This window comes from Triticum urartu, chromosome 2 (genome assembly GCF_003073215.2).
Source record: "Triticum urartu cultivar G1812 chromosome 2, Tu2.1, whole genome shotgun sequence".
NCBI lineage: Eukaryota > Viridiplantae > Streptophyta > Magnoliopsida > Poales > Poaceae > Triticum > Triticum urartu.
Window position 1 is genome coordinate 528,578,506 of NC_053023.1, and position 8,891 is coordinate 528,587,396.

Here is an 8,891-nt window from a genome sequence, read left to right on the forward strand (position 1 = left end):
TTCTTTTCCTGTGGGTAGTCTTCTTCACAGCTTTAGTCTTTTGCCGGATTGATCTTTCCGGTTTGTCTGGTTTTTCTGGTTTCTCTTGCGGCAGTTTCTTGCTCCAAAACGGATCATTGCCCTGTTTAAATAGGCATTGATATTAAGCAATGACCAGATATATCAATAACAGGTTCAGAAAAAGAACAATCAAACTCTTACAGCTGGCGGTTTGTTGGTGGCACCGAAGGAAAGCAGGCCGGTTCGAGCACAGACGTGTTCTGGTTCATTCAGCATTTTATTCACAGCCTCTGTGATTTCTTCATCGGTAAGCTGGATGTTAGCATGTCGCAGTGGGTCATCAACACTGCCAGTATACTCGCACATCAAACCGGAGCGCTGACTAAGGGGCAGTATGCTCCACGATATCCAACAGCGAGCGAGATCAACTCCTGTTAAACCATTGGCCATGAAGGCTCTGAGCTTGGACAGTTGAGGAGCATATTTGCTTCTCTCCTTGGCAGTCAACCTTTGCGGAAAGGGGTGTGTATTGCTAAGCCGCTCCGGACGAAAGCCAGGCAAAGGATTTTCACCAGCAGGGGAGGTGTCTTTGCAATGAACCATGTTTGTTCCACTCTTTGGGGTGGCTGTGCAGCTTGGCGTGAGGGTATGTGACCTCTTTCCTTTTCTGAATCGCCACACCGCCCAATTCCGTATTGGAACCGTCAGAAAACTCAGTATGGCGGTTTAGATGGAAACAGTCTCTGAACAACTCTACTATGGGCTCCTCTTGAAAGAACACCTCACAAAGCACTTGGAAGTGACACATGTTTGTAACAGAGTTGGGACCAGTGTCTTGTGGGTGGAGTTGAAAATCGGCTAAAACGTCCCGCTAAAATTTAGAACTGGGCGGCTTAAAGCCCCGGGCTAAGTGATCTACGAAAACGACGACCTCTCCTTCTTGAGGTGTGGGAGGGCATTCTTTGCCAAGGGCTCTCCAATGGATGGTGTTTTTGCTGCCTAAAGCGCCGATCAGGACTAAATTGTTCAGTTGAGTCTCTGTGACGCAAGAAGGAACCCAGTTGCACTCATATACTTTCTTGGCCATGATGAAATCTACAAGATAGGTAATTCCGGTTCAAGAATGCATTGATCAAAGTGCACTGGTATGTACAATGTTAAACCGGAGACAACTCTAACTAAACCGGAGTTTTATGAAGCAACAGCAGCAGGCGGTTCAACAAGGGGACTAATGGTATATACCGGTTTGGCAATTTTTCTATAAAGTTAAACTGCCGGATCTAAGCATTGAAACAGTTGAGATTGCAGATAGATAAGTATACAGAAACAGATTTCACAAGATTTCTCTACAGCGACGGATCTGAAGCAAGTTCAGAAAAGAAGGAAAATATTCAAGGTTCAAAAAAGAACAGTACCGAATCAATGGGCAGAGATACAGGTAGATCTACGGTCTTGAGGCATGTGAGTAAAGGCGGATGCTAAGAACTACCGCTACACAGAGCAAAGGTTCACAGGTTCATCTAGGATCTATCATATGAGTACGAAGCAGACGATGAACTCTGAAGAACTTGGAAACCCTAGAACGGATCTACGGAGGAAAAGGTGAAGAACTCACCGGAGCTGAGGAAGAAACAGAAGGTCGCCGTGATGCTCTGGTACAGTCAGGGTGATGCAGCGGCCAAGGTTGGAGCAGAGGTCATCGACGGCGGCGAAGCTCCGAAGCTGGACGACGCGAGGAAGACGAAGCAGAAGGGCACGAAGGGGAAAAAGAAATGACCCTTCAGTCCTATTTATAAGGCAAGGGACAGGAGTCAGGCGCGAAAATCAAGGGACCGTGGGTTTGGAAATGAAGTTGTCACCTTAATTGTCGGAGACCTATTAAACAAAAAACAAAAAGGGGGTATCATGGATAAGGTTCTTTACAACAGGTGACATCACGCCGGTTTACAACAACCAGAGAAGATGACATCACGGCAGTTCAACAAATTACAAGAAGATGTTGAAGGTGAAGATTTTTGCTAAGGATTGACATGAACTTGTTCAAATCAATCTAGGGCCTAATGTTGGGGATATTACTACTGAGCGTAAACCGGCCTATCTGGGCCGGGTTAACTTCATCAATAGTTAATTATGTTAAAGCCCAAGAAGGCAGATGAGAGCTCAACGCCCATAGTCGGTTTAAGGCCTGTAGCCGTAAACCGGCGTTGGTATGTGACTTGTATTGTAAGTTAGGAATAAGTAGATACCAAACCGGACACATCTATGAGCCGGTATTGGGAATCTGTGAACCGACGGGCGTCACCCGTGTATATAAGGGGACGACCCGGCGGTGGTTCAGACAACAGACAACAACTCGAGACTTAGGCGAAGCTTGTTTGCTCCCTAGTCATCGAAACCCCATCAATTCCATCACAACTAGACGTAGGCTTTTACCTTCATCGAAGGGGCCGAACTAGTATAAACTCTCTTGCGTCCCTGTGTCCGCTTTAACCCCTTCAAGCTAACCCGTCGCAATGGCTCCACGACTAAGTCCTTTCTCTAGGACATCTGCCGTAACAGTTCCACGACACCGCGTGAAGAACCTGAACTTCTCGACATGTCTACTTGAACTTCACTCTGTTTTTCACGTGCTTTTTTGCTCGTAGATCTCCATCCACTGCTGGTAGCTCTCCATCCATTCACCGGAATTGAGCAGGTGATATACCGATGGAAAGCTGCTGTAAACACACAACTTCCCCGTGTTGATCATTTTTTCATACTCGCGACGGTTTTAAAAGTTTTTCATCTAAAATTCATTCATCTAAAAAAGTTTTTCTGTGACATATTTTTGTTTTTAATTTTCTCATCCATTCGTCAGTGTTACACAAATAATATTTCCTTTTGTTACAAATCTCTCTCACAATATTTTTTAACTTTCTCCGACGAGGGACTTGAACTTATAACAAAAAAACTTTTAGCCTTTGCTTTTTTATTCCTTTTTAATACAAAATGCACACCCCTAGTACATTAACTTCTGGCAGTTATCAACCTGAACTTCTCTCGGTTACGTGAAATTTTTTGAGTTTTTTGAATTTTTAAACTGATCTTCTAAATCCTTTTTTATGAATTTTGAAGCACTCTATTTTAATAGTTGAACTTCTTGTTATTTAATTTTTGAACTTCTTATTTCCATTCTTTTAATAATGAGAAAATCTAATATTTTCTATAATAATTTCTTTTTTAATATTCAAAATTTCTCAAAAAGATTAAAAAATAAAACTAGGAAGTCCATATTAAAAAGATGGGAGAAGTTCGATGATTATAGAAATATTAGATTTTCCTCATTATTAAAAGAATGGAAATAAGAAGTTCAAAAATTAAATAACAAGAAGTTCAACTATTAAAATAGAGTGCTTCAAAATTCATAAAAAAGGATTTAGAAGATCAGTTTAAAAATTCATAAAAAAACTCAAAAAATTTCACGTAACCGAGAGAAGTTCAGGTTGATAACTGCCAGAAGTTAATGTACTAGATGGTGTGCATTTTGTATTAAAAAGGAATAAAAAAGCAAAGGCTAAAAGTTTTGTTGTTATAAGTTCAAGTCCCTCGTCGGAGAAAGTTAAAAAAAATATTGTGAGAGAGATTTGTACAAAAGGAAATATTATTTGTGTAACACTGACGAATGGATGAGAAAATTAAAAACAAAAATATGTCACAGAAAAACTTTTTTAGATGAATGAATTTTAGATGAAAAACTTTTAAAACCGTCGCGAGTATGAAAAAATGATCAACACGGGGAAGTTGTGTGTTTACAGCAGCTTTCCATCGGTATATCACCTGCTCAATTCCGGTGAATGGATGGAGAGCTACCAGCAGTGGATGGAGATCTACGAGCAAAAAAGCACGTGAAAAACAGAGTGAAGTTCAAGTAGACATGTCGAGAAGTTCAGGTTCTTCACGCGGTGTCGTGGAACTGTTACGGCAGATGTCCTAGAGAAAGGACTTAGTCGTGGAGCCATCGCGACGGGTTAGCTTGAAGGGGTTAAAGCGGACACAGGGACGCAAGAGAGTTTATACTAGTTCGGCCCCTTCGATGAAGGTAAAAGCCTACGTCTAGTTGTGATGGAATTGATGGGGTTTCGATGACTAGGGAGCAAACAAGCTTCGCCTAAGTCTCGAGTTGTTGTCTGTTGTCCTTGAACCGCCGCCGGGTCGTCCCCTTATATACACGGGTGACGCCCGTCGGTTCACAGAATTCCCAATACCGGCTCTATAGATGTGTCCGGTTTGGTCTCTACTTATTCCTAACTTACAATACAAGTACATACCCAACGCCGGTTTAACGGCTACAGGCCTTAAACCGACTATGGGCTTGAGCTCCTCATCTGCCTTCTTGGGCTTTAACATAATTAACTAATTGATGAAGTTAACCCGGCCCAGATAGGCCGGTTTACGCTCAGTAGTAATATCCCCAACATTAGGCTAGATTGATTTGAACAAGTTCATGTCAATCCTTAGCAAAAATCTTCACCTTCAACATCTTCTTGTAATTTGTTGAACACTGCCGTGATGTCATCTTCTCTGGTTGTTGTAAACCGGCGTGATGTCACCATTTGTAAAGAACCTTATCCATGATACCCCCTTTTTGTTTTTTGTTTAATAGGTCTCCGACAATTAAGGCGACAACTTCATTTCCAAACCCACGGTCCCTTGATTTTCGCGCCTGACTCCTGTCCTTGCCTTATAAATAGGACTGAAGGGTCATTTCTTTTTCCCCTTCGTGCCCTTCTGCTTCGTCTTCCTCGCGTCGTCCAGCTTCGGAGCTTCGCCGCCGTCGATGACCTCTGCTCCAACCTTGGCCGCTGCATCACCCTGACTGTACCAGAGCATACGGCGACCTTCTGTTTCTTCCTCAGCTCCGGTGAGTTCTTCACCTTTTCCTCCGTAGATCCGTTCTAGGGTTTCCAAGATTCTTCAGAGTTCATCGTCTGCTTCGTACTCATATGATAGATCCTAGATGAACCTGTGAACCTTTGCTCTGTGTAGCGGTAGTTCTTAGCATCCGCCTTTACTCATATGCCTCAAGACCGTAGATCTACCTGTATCTCTGCCCATTGATTCGGTACTGTTCTTTTTTGAACCTTGAATATTTTCCTTCTTTTCTGAACTTGCTTCAGATCCGTCGCTGTAGAGAAATCTTGTGAAATCTGTTTCTGTACACTTATCTATCTGCAATCTCAACTGTTTCAATGCTTAGATCCGGCGGTTTAACTTTATAGAAAAATTGCCAAACCGGTATATACCATTAGTCCCCTTGTTGAACCGCCTCTGCTGTTGCTTCATAAAACTCCGGTTTAGATAGAGCTGTCTCCGGTTTAACATTGTACATACCAGTGCACTTTGATCAATGCATTCTTGAACCGGAATTACCTATCTTGTAGATTTCATCATGGCCAAGCAAGTATATGAGTGCAACTGGGTTCCTTCTCGCGTCACAGAGACTCAACTGAACAATTTAGTCCTGATCGGCGCTTTAGGCAGCAAAAACACCATCCATTGGAGAGCCTGGCCAAAGAATGCCCTCCCACACCTCAAGAAGGAGAGGGTACGTCGTTTTCGTAGATCACTTAGCCCGGGGCTTTAAGCCGCCCGGTTCTAAATTTTACCGGGACGTTTTAGCCGATTTTCAACTCCACCCACAAGACACTGGTCCCCAACTCTGTTACAAACATGTGTCACTTCCAAGTGCTTGTGAGGTGTTCTTTCAAGAGGACCCACAGTAGAGTTGTTCAGAGACTGTTTCCATCTAAACCGCCGTACTGAGTTTTCTGACGGTTCCAATACGGAATTGGGCGGTGTGGCGATTCAGAAAAGGAAAGAGGTCACATACCCTCACGCCAAGCTGCACAGCCACCCCAAAGAGTGGAATCAAACATGGTTCTATTGCAAAGACACCTCCCCTGCTGGTGAAAATCCTTTGCCTGGCTTTCGTCCGGAGCGGCTTAGCAATACACACCCCTTTCCGCAAAGGTTGACTGCCAAGGAGAGAAGCAAATACGCTCCTCAACTGTCCAAGCTCAGAGCCTTCATGGCCAATGGTTTAACAGGAGTTGATCTCGCTCGCTGTTGGATATCGTGGAGCATACTGCCCCTTAGTCAGCGCTCCGGTTTGATGTGCGAGTATACTGGCAGTGTTGATGACCCACTGCGACATGCTAACATCCAGCTTACCGATGAAGAAATCACAGAGGCTGTGAATAAAATGCTGAATGAACCGGAACACGTCTGTGCTCGAACCGGCCTGCTTCCCTTCTGTGCCACCAACAAACCGCCAGCTGTAAGAGTTTGATTGTTCTTTTTTCTGAACCTGTTATTGATATATCTAGTCATTGATTAATATCAATGCCTATTTAAACAGGGCACTGATCCGTTCTGGAGCAAGAAACTGCCGCAGGAGAAACCAGAAAAACCAGACAAACCGGAAAGATCAATCCGGCAAAAGACTAAAGCTGTGAAGAAGACTACCCACAGGAAAAGAACCACTGCATCCTCTGATCCGGCCGCTGATGACGATGTGGGTAACCCGGACCTTGAAGTAGAACTTGATTCACTTGGCTTATTTTTCACGCGCCTTATTGATGATGGTATTTGTCAAGATGATGCCGAAGCCAGTCATGCTGATGTTGCAGAGGTAATTATTCTTTCCTCCGATTCAGATCTTTGCCTTCACTAAAAATCCGTCAGGCAAACCGGAAGGTTAAATTTTCTCATCCTCTTGCTTACTTGGATCCCAAATTTCTTATGAAGACCCAACAGCACGAAGCTCGCCGCACGACCCGGCATAGTGGCCAGGTAGTTACCTCCGCCGGTTTACCGAATAGTCGTTCGGAAACGCCATTCAGAGGTCTCTAATTTGCCTGTCAGTGCTTGTCCTAAAATGGGCTGTTTTCGTCAACCTCTTAATCCGTCTGACTCCGATTATCAGGTCACTTCCCATTCATCATCTGGCGAGTCATCAGCTACCCAGCTGCCGCCGCTCAAAACGGTGCTTGGGTAAGCCATACTTATCATAATGCTTCTGGTGTATTACTTTGTAGCATATACTGTACTGACCTTTGTTACTCCTTTCAGGGCCGCATAAGCCAAGCAAGAAGGCTCGCCCAGATAAAGCGGCTGAAGAAGTGCTTGTCCTAAAATGGGCTGTTTTCGTCAACCTCTTAATCCGTCTGACTCCGATTATCAGGTCACTTCCCATTCATCATCTGGCGAGTCATCAGCTACCCAGCTGCCGCCGCTCAAAACGGTGCTTGGGTAAGCCATACTTATCATAATGCTTCTGGTGTATTACTTTGTAGCATATACTGTACTGACCTTTGTTACTCCTTTCAGGGCCAAGCCTAAGCCAAGCAAGAAGGCTCGCCTAGATAAAGCGGCTGAAGAAGATGCTATTCCTGAACCGGACAGAGTACTCAACCCTGAAGCGGCCATCCGTGAGGATGTGCCAAACGACCCACCACCACAAGATGATGATTTTATTACTGAAGAGAGACATGTTGATACCTCCGGTCCTGTTGACCAGCCCAGAAGCCCCATCCGGATTGAGAAATCCACCAGTCCATCCAAGTCTACTGATAAACTGGCCCCAATGCAAACCGGCGACGCCAAGGATGATGAAGTTGTTATTACTGGCATTGGCCATACAGAGCCAAGCAATCCTGTCGCTTTGTCTAAACATACTGCCAAGGAAGAATTTGCTGCCTTTGGCAAGGGCAAGTGGAATGTTGATCTGGCGACTTACGCTGCTCTGAACGCCCAAGACATCCATTCCGGCTATCTGAACCGGCTGTATACCAGTCGTGACTATGAAGCCGGTCTGGTTAACATGATGAAAGATAAATATGAGGTAACTTCCATATGCTCTTTCCTGCTTGTATGCTTCAATTCTTGCTGACTCGCCTAGCCCCCAAGGACCGGTTTGTAATCTTCTTTCAAACCGGGACTTACTAATATAAATCTTAAGCCTCGAAATTCGCTGATGTAGCCCCCAAGGGCCGGTTCAACTTAGTGTAGTTAAACCGGGACTTAAGTAATTAATATCGCCGCATCAGAACTTATTTGAACAAATAGCCATTAGCCCCCAAGTGCCAAGTTGAATACTTGTATTGAGCTTGGGACTTTATAATCAAGTGAAATATGAAGATCAAATAGGCATTAGCCCCCAAGCGCCAAGTGCATAACTGTTATGTGGTTGGTGCTTCAATTCTTTTGTGCACTGCTTGCTGAATCATATAACTGTCTGTATGCAGGCTGAGCTGAAGACAAAAGAGACCCAAATCGCCGATCTCCAAGAAAATCTGAAGTCCCAACAGACTGAAACCTCAAAAGCAAAAGAGGAGTTGACCAGCGCCTTAAGCGTCATGGAACAGCTTAAGAAGGATTTCAAGAAGGAGCGGGCGGATTGGGCTACTGAAAAATCCGCTTTAACCAAACGAGCAGAAGACGCCGAGGCTGCACTAAAACCGGTGGTGGATGAACTGACCAGCATAAAGCGGCACGTGCATGCCATGACCGCTCTATCTTTGGTAAGCCGGTTTGATTTCTGAATTGATTCTGCCGTCTTACAGAGCTGCCGGTTTGTTAACCCTTTGTGATATTTCAGGGACAACGCATTGGTCATTTGGGGTCAGATGTGCGGAAGAAATTGAAAGCCGCCTATACGTTGATCGAACAACTGTACACTGGTGCACAGCGGATCATCTGTACTGCATCCCACAACAAGCCGGCGCCCACTTTGATTCAGGACACTCTGCAGAAACTGTCGGTGCTTCCTGCCCGGGTTGAAGAGCTGAAGAAATCTGCTGCTCGAACCGGTGCGATCAATGCCTTAATCCGGGCAAAAGCTTGGGTGCCGG